Source organism: Sciurus carolinensis, chromosome 11 (assembly GCF_902686445.1).
Source record: "Sciurus carolinensis chromosome 11, mSciCar1.2, whole genome shotgun sequence".
In the NCBI taxonomy this organism is placed as follows: Eukaryota; Metazoa; Chordata; class Mammalia; order Rodentia; family Sciuridae; genus Sciurus; species Sciurus carolinensis.
Window position 1 is genome coordinate 81,175,641 of NC_062223.1, and position 12,974 is coordinate 81,188,614.

The following is a 12,974-nucleotide window of genomic DNA, read 5'->3' on the forward strand; positions in this document are numbered from 1 at the left end:
CTCTTTCTCTCTACTGCACTCACTGTTGGTTTCCACCCCCGAGGTGAGAATCTCACCTCTGTACCCTCAGTTTTTCATGTGTGGCTCACATATTGGATCCCAGAGAGCCCCCAAACCCTTTCAGAAAGTCTGTGAGGTCTAAACTATTTATAATAATACAGCAACATCTTTGCCCTTTTCATTCTTACTCTCTCATGAGTATGAAGTGGAGGTTTCCAGACTGAAAGCAGAAGCAGGTACATCTTCTAGTAAGCCAATCAGTGAAAAGACTTGCCAAAACAGAAGATCTTGCCACTCCATACCGGGTTGTTTTATGGAAATACCAGTCATCACAGAAATGTGTTATTGACGTTAATGTCAGGGCTTATTATTATATGTTAAATAATACCTTTCTTATAACAACAATTTAAACATGTTTTTTTTCAGTGCTAATTACTAATATGACAAATTTTCATAGATACAATCCACATAGACAAAACTCCTTTGGGGTATTCAATAATATTGAATTGTAAAATGGTCCTGAAACAGAAAGCATGTTGCTTTCAGGAGTGCTCTGAAGAAGGCAGCAGAGATCAAGGTGTGCAACTCTTGTTGGGAATTCTTCTCAGATAGCAACTTCTGCCTCTCATTGAGAAAAGAGCCCCCTACAATCTGTCCCTGCTGAACACTTCTATCTTGACCTGCTCCTCCCTGATCACTCCCTCTCCTTTTGCCTGTGAAAATCTTCAGTAGCAGTGCAGGCCCCCTCTCTTCTCTATAACCCCTTTACTGGGCTCAGGGAGGTGTATGGCCAGGAGGCTTTGGTACCAGAAAGACTGGGCCATACAAATGACTCAGTGTCTCTGATTTGCATTTCCCTGTTGGCTAAAGATGTTGAACATCTTTTAATGTCCAAATTGGTCATTTCTATATTTTCTTTGGAAAAATGTCTATGCAAACCCTTCATCCACTTTAAAACTTGTCTGTTTGTCCTTTTGTTGTTTAGTTGTATTCTTCATGTATTCAGAATATAAGTCCCTTGTTAGATACATGATTTGCAAATATTTTCTCCCATTTTATGGCTGTTTTTTCAGTTTCTTGACAATACTCTTTGAAGCAAAAAAACCTTTCTAATGTGCAAGAAGTTCAATCTATTTTTTTCTCCATTTCCCCTTTTGTATGTGCCAAACCATTGTCTAATCCAAGGTTATGAATATTTATGCCTGTTTTCAACTAAAGGTTTATAGTTTTAGTTCTTACATTTAGATTGATGACTCATTTTTAATTAGTTTCTTTATATATTGTGTGAGGAAGGGTCCAGTTTCATGCCTTTGCATGTGGGTACCCTTTAGTTCTGGCATTGTTGGTTAAAGAGATAATTCAGTCTCTGTGCCTCCATGGCTCACCTCTAAAGTGAATTTTAAAGGGACACCTTCCAAGATGCTGAGAGCCTTTAATGACATGCTGAGAGAAAAATGCCCTGTGGGGTCCTTGGTGAGCAGCAAACAGTTAATGCCTGTAACGGAGGGAATGGACAGTGGATCTGAAGGTCTCTGAGGCACTGGTCATTATTACCATTATTACCAGGGCTCCTCCATCCTTGAAGGTCTTCAGGTCCACGGCCCTGCTGGCTTGTCACCAGGCCTTTGCCATCCTCCAGGCTCTGGTTTCCAACCCCTTTCCCAGGAACCCCTTCCTGAGTGGCCTTGATCATCTCTTTATCTTCCCTCCTTCCCTTTTTCCTTCATTCCTCCTCACCTCCATAATTTTTTAAAACGGTGCATAATAGTCATACATGATGGTGGGAATTTGTTGTTATGCATTCCTACATGTGCACAACACAATATGATTTGTACAATATCACCCCCCAGTTTTCCATTTTCCTCTCTTTTTTCCCTCCCCTGATCCCTTTCCTTCATTCTACTGATCTCTTTTCAATTTTCATGTTTTCTGCCTTATTTCTACCTTAATTTTTGCACTTAATGCTTTTGGTCTTCATTATTTAATTAATTAACTTTAAATTGTTCACCTCCTTAGATCCTTTTTGGTAAGCGGGTCAGAAGGCATGAATAAATACATGAGTCCATTGATTAAAAGGTCCCTACTGGAAAGATTGGAAAGCAAAGCCCCTAGAGTTCATGGGATTCCTACAGGTCGCCATGCATGCTGGAATCGGAGGTGGGCCTGTATGAAGCTGACTTCGGGCTGTTTACATGCCTTTCTCTCTCTGCTGCTCTGGAGAGATCCTTTTAAATCATGCCTCCCTCCTGCATGTTGTTTGCAACACCTCCCAATTTAGTTTTCTCTCTGAATTTCATTAGTGTCCCATTTACCTCCTCATCCTGATCTCCAAGGCAGGCGTTAAGCTGGAGGAGGCTGAGCTGGCAACAAGGGCTCTGCTGCCTGACTGCAGGTGAAGAGGGCCTGCAGAGGAGGAGGGAAAGGTCCCCTGGGCTGCAATTCTGGATGAAGTTCTGACCCACTCAGCTCAGGCCAACAAACTGTAACTGGGTCCTCACCATGTGGCAGGCACTTGGGACTCAAAAGACCAGGAGCTATTCTTGACTTTGAAACTCCCTGGGCTCATGGGATGGATGGATAATGCTGTACAGTGTGCCACAGGCAGCCTCGTGGGCAGGCAGAGGGAGTGCTGGGGGAGAAGGAGAACAGGGACATCCTGGGAAGAGGGCACAGCACAGGTAGCAGCAGGATGATTGAGCAGCAGCGATGGTAGCAATAGAACCTGTTGTTCAACTCTTTGTTCATTCACTCACTTAGTCTGCTCCGTGTCTGCTTTACTGAGTGTCTGCCAAGGGCCAGGCCTAAGAACACTGCAGAGCATGGCATAAAGTAGGTCCCGGCCATCATGGAACTTATGTTCTAATGGGAGAAGTCAGAAAATAGACAATTGAGCTCAGCTAGTAACATAAAACACATCAGTAGAGATAAATGCTGCATAAAAAAGTTCAAAGAGGGTCCTAGGAAGACCTGGGCTGGGAGGACTGTTCCTTTGCACAGGCTGGTTGGGAAGACCCTGCCCTCACCTCCACTAGTCTTTTCCACCACTCTGTCCCCTGTAGCTCCTGGAACAGTGAACACACTGGTGCTTGGGTCTTCTAACCCAGCCACGCTCTGCTCACTTGGATGATGATGTCCCGTCTGTTTGCTGCTATTCTCTCTGCCAGAAGAATTTTACCCAAGACTGGAAAAAGACTTCTATGCTTTCTGCTCCAAGGCAGGAGAGTCTTTATGGTTTGTAGAACAGCAAAGAGGTCACAGCGTGAAAGGTGTACACAGACAGCTGGGTGGGAAAGGAAGCCAGGAAGGATCATGTAAGTATGGTAGAGAGAGAGGAAGGCCTTTGGCTTTTCCTCTGCATGGATGGGAAGTCACAGGAGGGTCTGAGCAGGGGAGTGATGTGACCTGAATGTCGCTGTACCTGTCACCTATGTGTGAGATGCAGAGGGAAAGGGAAGCAGAGCCCAGTGAGCACGCAACACAACAGTCCAGGCTGAGACTGGGACTGGAATTGGTTTGGGGGCAGAGTTGGTGATCACAGGGTAGAATAAGGGGGCTGAGTATAAATACAGCACTCCATGCAAAGGATGGGATGGTGGGAGGTGAGGCTGGAGAAAAAGCAAGAACCTTCCAAGAAGAAGAACCTGCTGATGTCAAGGCTCAGATGCAGCTGCACCCTGCCAGTCTCAGATCCTATACTTAACATATTTACACAATGTCCCCTCCCCTTGCTTGAGATGAGTGCAGCCTCTCAAGCTCAGCTCTGTGGGCAGCACCAGGAAGGGGATATGAGCAAGCCAGTCCTTTAGCTCCAGGAGCTCCCTCTGCCAGAACTGACAGCTGCATCCCCATAGCATTGACACATGCAGGGCACTGGGGAACCAGGCAGAGAAGACCCAAGTCAGAGAGGGAAAAGCAGAGAAGAGACCACATTTCTTGGTTTGGATGGGGTAGGGGCTAGATTCAGTGACCTTCTCAATATTACTTTTGCATCATCATTGCACAGAGCATGAATGAGACTGAGAAGGTGACTTTCAGTTTTCTTTGCTGAGCAATATTTGGCTTTCTTATCTTAAAAAAGGGGCCATAAGAACCACCTCCTGGGGTTGTGGGAGGTGAGATGTGTAAATCAAGTACTTGGCCAATGCCTCAATAAAAGTCCCTTTGTACACCGAGCTAAAGCTCCCAGAGGATCTGCGGGAGGACCACCTGTCTGCACTGCAGGGCATGCACCTCAGTTCACAGTTATACACCTTTCAGGCGGAGAGCGGAGGCTCCCTTTGTTTCTGTTCTTTGCAGGCCTATGGTAGCTATTCCATCTGGCTTTGGTGAATAACTAAATATGTAATTGAAGCAGAGGTTATGGAAGGTCCGAGACTCACATACTTTAATTGGGAGACCTTGGTCAAGAGAGTTAATGTCTCTGAGCCTCAGTTCCTGAACTACAAAGCAGAAAGAATAAAATCTACTCTGACAGAGGCAGTTAGAGCTCATCAAATATCCATATCTTTCCCACATTCCCAGAAACCCTAGAAATCAGGCAGGGTCTGTGGGGACTGGTTCTGGCCAGGGGGCCATGTGTCACTTCTGGACTGGAGCAGTTAACAGCCAGCACCTCCAGCTTTTTCTTCCCTTTCTATGGAGACCAAAGTGGCCACATGTTCCAGGCAGCACACAAACAATAGAGCAGAGGTTTCATCAGCCTGGGCTCTGAGACGCTAGCAGAGCAGAGCTCTCCACCCATCTGGGTTAGACACAGAGCCTGAGTAAGAAATATAACTTTGCAGTGTTAAGCCACTGGGATTCTAGAGTTAATTTATTACTGCAGCATAACAGAGCCTAACAAGACTCGTACTTCACCTTGCAAGACTGTTCAGAGGATAAGAAACAGGGCTTGTTACAAGAATATCCATAGAAGGCCTCCAGTAAAGGACTGCTCCCTCTGCTCTCACTCCTTCCTCCGCTTCCTCAGCCGCCTTCATGGTGATCAGGCTGTATATACGATTCTAGCCCTCTCTGGGCCATGTTCTTCTCATGCCACTCTCCCCATACAACCCAGGAGTTTCCTACGGCTTTTTATCATTGCTATTCTGCACAGAAATATGAAAAAAAGCTTTCAGGGAGCTCTCCTGGCCCCTGGAGTACCTGCCGCCTGACAACCTTCCACTCCCTTCTCTCTACTCCATTCTCATTTCTGCTTTTGATCCCATCAGCAACTCCAGGCTCTGCACTCTGGTCTCCTGGACCCTAGGATGAGCCTGATGGCCACCCTTCCTCTATGCTCTTGGACAGATCTGCATATTGCCTCCTTGCTGCCAGCACCGCCTTTATACCTCCGCTGGACTCCCAACACCTGCCCACCATGTCCTCCCAGCACTGTGCTGGTCGCCAGCTCCGTTTCTAACGGCCTTTGCCCCACACCAGTCTTCTTGGTGCATCTGCTCCCAGAGGGGGTCACCTCCACTTTTGCCTGAGTTCCTCTACTTCCTAGGCTGCCTAGTGGCAAAAGCCTCCAACCAAAAAGTTTGCATGCTTTAGATTCCAAGACCTATTTCTCATCAAGGCCACAGGTTTGCGGTTGATGACAGAAAGTCAGAGCTGAGAGGGGACTGACCTGGCTCCATGTCAGCACGTTCGGAAGAGTCAATAGCGTCCGTGGGCCCTGCAGCCCTCTCTCCAAGGCCATTGGATCCTGGAGGACTAGGTGGAATCCTTTCTGTTGAAGCAGAAAACAGAGGTCGACTAAGTGAGGTGGTAAGATGCCCCGTGCCCTGTCTCACGGACCTCTCCCCAGCGGTCACTGCAATGCACACCAGTGGGGAGATGGGGCTGCCCCTCCCCACCATTTAGTGGGATTCGAATCCCCTGCAAGCCCCCAGACACCTTCTACTCAGCCTTTCTGGGAGGCTCAGGGGTACCTTCCTCTCTTCTCCATCTCTTTTGTGCTACGGGAGCCATGGTCTCGCCTTACAGTTGTTTTGATGTACATGTTTCCTCAGGTGGCCCTACCCCTGCCAGGACAGGGACTGCAGACAGCCCTCTTTGCAACCCAGGCATGCAGCACAGGCCTTGGAGCAGAGTAGAGACTGAGTTTGATGAACAAAGGACTGTGAGCCTTGAAGGAGGTGTGGAGCCCAAGGCCAAGGCCTTTATACAGTAAAGGTTTGTCAAATCAACATAAAAAATCCTATCCCTTTCAAAAGAAGGGTAGAGAGAGGCTTAAGGGTTTTAAGTCATTTGTCTCAGGTCATTGCAAGAGGAGAAACAGGGATTTGAACACAGGTACTTAAGGAGTTGCGGTCCATGACCTTTTCTCTGTACTATAACATCATCCGTACGAAAATACTACAGAACGCCTCTTTGTATGAAAGACCCACAGCCTGAAGAAGAAGGCACTTAGGTATCTGAGTTTCTTGGTTGCTTTTTTTTTTTTTTAAGTCATTATTTGAGAAACTCCCTGAATATATATTTGCCAAATCTACATAGGAAACTATCTAAGAAGTCATTATTGTCTCTTTTAAGGTGAGGAATGACTAGTAATTCCCATTAAAAGCAAAATTCTCCTAAGTGTGAAATTTTGTTAGCTTTACCCGTACTTCATATGTTTCTTTAGTGTAAACTCTAATTATTCTATACACAGAATAACTCTATTAGGCAGGAATGATTGCCAGCCTCTGCCCAAGTGCAGGGTTATCCATTCCCCACCCTCGGGGATCAGGTGCTGAGCACCGTGGGCAGATGGCTGATGGGGCTGTGGTACAGTAATAAGACCCTCAACTCCTTTTTTAAATGTATTTCCTGTTCAGTCCTCATTCCCAAATTTCCCCTTTTTCAAAGTACCACCAATAAGCATCATGGTGACTATTAATAATACCAAAATACAGGTTGCTGAAAAGGTTTTAGAAGTATTTATACACTAGCACTCTATTCAGAGGAAATTCAGTTAGGAAGGGGTTAGGGCATTCTTTCACTACTCACTCATTCATTCATTCATTCACTCATTCATTCATTCATATGCTGAGTGTTAGGGGCTGTGTAGGATACACTGATGGCTCAGAACCAAATCTTGTCTTCAGGAAGCTGGCAAGGAGAACATGGCACGGCCACAAACAACTCTACTGAGTTCTCTCATGAAACTGTCTTGTAGTTTCATGAGAGATACAGGTGAGGCCTAGAGAGAGGATGAGGCATGGAGAGATCACCTGCACGAGAGATGGTGTTAGGTGTGGGGACAGGGCAGCGACTCCACATGATGGAGAAAAGGCACAGGAGCAGAAACCATGACAAAGAATGAGGGTGCTTTTATTCTGGAGTGTGTGGATTATGTAGCGGCAAATGAAGGGCATCATAACAGACAGGATGAGGGCTTCCAAGGGCAGGGCCCTGAATGCCAAGTCAGAGAAGGGTCATCGTTTAGAAATAGGGAGCCATCAAGGGCTGTCGAGCAAAGATGTGCCATAATTGGAGACCTGAAATAGCTGAATTTGGCAAGTCTTGCACAGTAGGAACTGGAAGGGAGGCACCTGGAGCAGGAAGTTCCCGATTGTGTGCTGCTGGTATTGGGCAGGCTGTTAGGTGTTTTGATCTCATTTAACCTTCTGAACAACTGCACGAAGCACACATTATCCTTTCTGACTTGCTGATGAGGAAAGGAGGCTTTGGTGAATCTAAGCTGCTTGTCCCTAATCCCCCAGATGGGAAGCAGGGAAGAGGAGACTTGAGCCCTGTTCTTTTCCTTTCCAGGTGAGCATGCTGTGACACTGCAAAGGACACCTGCCTGCCTGCCATACCGGCCCTCTCCCAGGGCCCTTTCTGCCTGCCCTGGAGTGTGTGGAGCTTGATCTTTTCCTGGACTGCTCTTAGTGGCAGCCCAGGTGGAGTTAAGCACAGAACCATTTGCTTCTGTTAGCTTCCCCCAAAGAGTCCACAGATCAAGGAGACAAGATACTCCTGGAGGTGGGTCTCAACAACACTGCAGTTTCTTGCAGAGAATTTCAAAGGAGGCAGACAACCGCCCACGTCCCTGGCAAGGAGTGCTCACTTTTGTCTCTCTCTTCTCAGCTAAGCTGTGCTGACAGGAGCAGTGAACTTAGAGATTCAGAGCAACATCTTTTGGACATACTGGAACCTGCGGGGCCATGCAGAATGTTAGTGTGAAAGCCAGTGTTTCCATACTCCGGGCTGACGGGGCTGTTCAGGGAGGGCAGCTTGGAGGACTCGCAATGCACCTGGATCTGGTCCTTGCACCAGTAGCCCGGAGGTGACGATTGTGAATCTCTCCCACCAAGATGCCTGCTATTAAAACTTTTATCTTCTTCTTCCTCTTCCCCCTCCTCCTCCACTGCCCCTCCCTTCCTGCTCTTTCTCCTCCTCCTCCTCTTCCTTCTTCCAGAAAAAAAATATTTCTCATTCTGAACACGGGACATGATGAGAGCTTGTTATATACCTGGCAATCAAGGGGGCAGATTTTGGGAGAGGAAGCCCGGTGTCCAGGCAAGAGCCAACAGAGTGGGTCTGAATCACACCTCAGTCAGTCATCAGCTATGTGACCTGGGACAAACTTCTTATGTCTCCTTATTATTAAACAGGAATTAAAATAATGAATTAGAAAGAATAAACACCAGACCCTTAGTGCATACATAATAATGGACAGTGTAACAATTTCTTCTTATCATTTTTTGTTTAACATAATGGGTGTTGCTTTTCAGTGAGGCTACTCTTCTCACAAAGTCAGCTGGTGATAGGGATTTGGGGGAAAAAAAAGTGCTGAATTTATAGCAAATTGTTTATACCCTTGCCCTTGCCCTTATGACCAGGGTCTTAGAATTAGTTGTCTTCATGTTTTTTTTCCCACCATGCCGGGAGCTCCTTTGAGATACTATCTCAATTTCCAGCACAGACTTGGCTCCTTCTACCTTTGCTGCCTTATTTTGAGATCCAAATAAACCAGGGTCTGTAGAACTTCTGGGATTTTCTATTCCCAGACTGGTTTGAAGAGTGACTTTAAGCAACACCTTCAAGAACACATCCAATCCTCTGAAAACCATCTCATTATCATGTAAATCATTAGCACAGAATACTTCATCTTCTTGCTTTGCTAAGAGCTTTGGTTTCTAATCCAAGTCAATTACATGTGCCAATGTATTCAATAATGTCTTAATAATGCCAATCCTTCCAGCTCTCTGTATGGACTCAGACCAGGTGGAGAGATCTGAGGGCCAAAAAGATACTGAAAGCATATATGATAGGGGAAAGTTGTGAAGCCTCAAAACTGGATCCAAGCCCTCTCTTACACAGTTGGGACAGCCAGGACAGTGCCTGAGGTCAGGATAAATGCCCAGTAAAGGTTAATTCTCTTCTTTCCCTTTGACTTCAGAAAACAGCAAAGCCATAGAACTTGTTGCAAGTAAACAAAAAAGATCCACCACATTCCTGAGTTCATTTACAATATGGATCTTTTTTAAGCCTTTGTCCCTAAGCACCGAGGGAAGCAGGTTATTTCATTTTAATTATGGCAGCTGCAGCTGCTGCTGCTGCTTGTGGACTCCAAGACCAATTTTCAGATTAAAGAGAAAAACACCCCCCCCACAAACTCACCAGGAGACTCAACCATAGACACAGAATGGCACCTCCTTCAGAGAGCATGCCAACGGGGTGGAGAAGTCTGTAACGCCGTGCTCAAGACAGATTCAGGTAGAAATCCCTGGGTGCCCTCCCCTGCCCCTCCCCTCCCTCCCACCTTGACTTCTCTCTGCTCTGAACTTGGAAGACCAGCTCATGAGCCACATGGCACAAGGGACTTTTTCGTGTAGAGTGGCTGAACATTTTTAATGCACACAGAGAGAAATAAAGGCAGCAGATGCCTTTTTGCAATCTTCCTGTGAATTTTTAACTGGGTATCGTCATTCACGAAGGCATGAAAGAAGTTGATCCACAGGTCCTCAGTGGGTCAAACCAGCCAGCTCCCGACGTGGCATGGTGAGGATGTGTCTTTCCTGGTGCAGGAAAGCTTGGTAGACTGCACTGGCTGTTTTCCCATCTATCTGGAGAGTGAGGCCAGGTTTCCACTTGATGTTCTCTCTTGTGATTCTTCCTCTGATACACACAAGTGGTTCTCAATGTCAGCCATGGCAAGCTATGGCTCACAAAGTCTCCAAGGGTTTGCTGCCAAAATCTGAACCATGTGTAGGCTCATCTGTGAAACAACTGAGGATCAGGGTTAGTGAAGGGAGGTCTGTCAGAGAGAAGGTCAAGTGGAGCAGGTGGGGAGGGGCATCAGCGCACTGCCTGGGAGTAAGAGAAAAGTCTTTGGGCTCTCACCAGAGAGAGACCTTGTGTTCACAGACACACAGAATCTCTACCTGCAAGAATGGCGTCACAGGAAGTGCCTGGCAGGGGAACAATTTTTTTTTTTTGTACCAGGGATTGAACCCCTCCTGCTTAACCACTGAGCCACATCCCCAGCACTTTTTATTTTTTATTTTGAGACAGGGTCTCACTAAGTTGCTTAAGGTCTCACTCAGTTGTTGAGGCTGACTTTGAATTCATGATCCTCCTGCCTCAGCCTCCCCAGCCTCTGGGATTACAGGTGTGTGCCCACACACCTGGCAAATAGTTGGTTTTTAAAGAGCCACAAGTGTTCAAGAGCAACCTAATAAAGTTTGTGGCATCTGTGGAGACTTTTATCAACTTTTTTGAAACTTGCTTTTATTTACCTAATAAAACTCTTCAAGTAAACCATTGAAAATTCTGGGATTTGAAAGTGCAGGAGAAAATACACGAACTCTGGTTTCCAACCACTGGAGCCCTCCCAGACCTCTGGGCCTCTGCTCAGCTGGGTCAGCCTGCGATGACCCTCACTCCTTCCGTGGCCCCAGACCCTCTTCCAGCTGCCCTTCAGGAGACAGTGCAGATGCCAGCAGTTCCACGAAGCCATCTGTGCTGTACTTATCATATCTAATTGCACTCTTACGCCTAGTCATGGCCTGGCTAATTCTACCACTAGGTCGTGGCATAACCCGACCCCTGACCAGGTCTAGGGCTCTTTGATTCCCCCTACATACTTTTGTCAGAGTACCAAAGCTATTCCTAAAATGCCATCTGACCCTGCCATTTCTGACTCAAAGCCCTTATTGCTCCCACATTGTCTTTGAGACAAAATCCAGACTCCTCCCTGCAGCAAGAAGTTCTCTTCACCACCCAGTCTGGCTGCCTTTCCAGCCTCACCTCAGACCCTCTGTGCTCTAGCCAAACCATGTTTTCAACACCCCACTGTCTTCCTGTTGCTCTTTCCTTGGTCCCAGATGCCCCTGTATTACCTGCTAAGTTACCTGTGCAGTTCTCCCCCTCATTCTGGTGAAACATCTCCCTTTTCCTGGGAACCCCCTTTTATACTGTTCCAGTCCTAGGGTTCTGAGAGCCATCTGTACTCTTTGCCCATTTTCTGGCTATTTTCCAGGCACACAGCCAGACTGCATGCCCTGATAAGGCCATGTCACTAGTTGCAGCCAGTGAGTTGCAAGCAGGATTGTATTAACTCCAAGTGGAAGACTTAATTGCCAATGAAAGACCCTCCAACATTCTCTTTCACACAAGGACAATGATCAGCACATTTGGTGCCTCATCCTGGTCCCTGGAAAACTTTGAGTAGAGACCCCCTCCCTTTCCCACCATCTCTACTGCCCAAAGAGGAGGTGGACTATGAGAGGATGAACCCTTTGTTGTTATAGGCCATTGTGATTTGCGGGGTGACTTTACCCAGCATTAATAAGCTGATCTGGTAGGTAGCTACATGGGTCCTATAAGAAGTGCCATAGGTTTAAAGAATCTTGCCTACCTGACCATCATTCACTGGTTCAGGGCTGGGCACCTGCAAAAGAAGTACAGGTTAATTATACTTCTGGGTTCCTTGTTTCCCTTGAGGAGACCAGAATTGGATAAAAGATGGACCTATTAGAATTCTTCCTGGGATTTTTGAAAACAGGAAGCAACAAAGAATGTAGTGCTCAGTAGTGAAAATTGTAAAAGGTAAAAACTGAGGGCTATTTATGGTCATGTGGGTGTTATGGTCTGACTTGAGTCTTCCAAAACAGATACATGGAGTCTAAACACCCAGTACCTCAGAAAGGGACCTTATTTGGAGATGAGGTCTTTATAGAGATAATCAAGTTAAAATCCAGTATGACTGTTGTCCTGAGAAAAGGGGGAGATTTGGGCAGAGGCAGACTTGTACCCAGGGAGAATACCATGGGAAGAGATTTAATTGTCAATGAAAGACCCTCCAGCATTCTCTGTTCTTTGCTGTCACAAGCCAAGGAACGTCCAGTGGCCAGGAGAGAAGGCTGAAGGAGTTCTTCCCCAGTCCCTCCAGGGAGCACGACCCTGCTGACACCTTGATCTCCGAGTTTTTGCCTCCAGAACTCTGAGTCAACAAGTCTCATTTGCTGAAGCCACTGGCTTATGGTGTTTTGTTAGGCAGCCCTAGGACGCTCATATAGGGAGGAAAGTTGATCTGCAGTGAGAGAAGGAAGCACACAGCCCAAGAGAAGCAGACCAAAGTGGCAGAAGGGACAGAACGAATGTGACGGAACTGAAACTCCTCTCACAATTCCACTGCATCCCTGTCTTTCCTCTGACTGGAGGATGCAATTCCTGGCATTCTCTGGGATGGTAGGCAAGACCTCTGTTCTGAGTAGGATGATCTGGGGTTCTGCCACCTTGAACCAACAATCTTAACTAGCACTGTTATTAATATTTAATAATTATCATTGCCATCAAAATCAAGAAAAGGCTCCCAAGTGGCTCTGTATTTACCAGTCTGGGGACCAAGGGCCAAGCAAGCCCCCTGGCTCCAATGCTGTCTAAACATGTCCCAGGAAGAGACAGGCCCCTCCTGTCTGGCTGCAGCAGCCTCATACCCAGGGTAATCCTCTTGGTGCTTTCTTTAATCCAGTAACAGCCAGAATAAAATCTGAAAA

The 12,974-nt window shown here is 46.6% G+C and overlaps 1 protein-coding gene across 2 annotated transcripts in view; it reads right to left on the bottom strand.

Moving 5' to 3' along the window:
• The window catches only part of Tenm4 (teneurin transmembrane protein 4), a 712,052-nt gene that overhangs the window by 488,359 nt on the left and 210,719 nt on the right, over window positions 1–12,974 (bottom strand). For both annotated transcript variants that reach the window (XM_047517532.1, XM_047517531.1), the window contains exon 3: window positions 5,612–5,713. The gene's annotated coding sequence lies outside the window, so the exon portion shown is untranslated. The remainder of the gene's footprint in view (window positions 1–5,611; window positions 5,714–12,974) is intronic.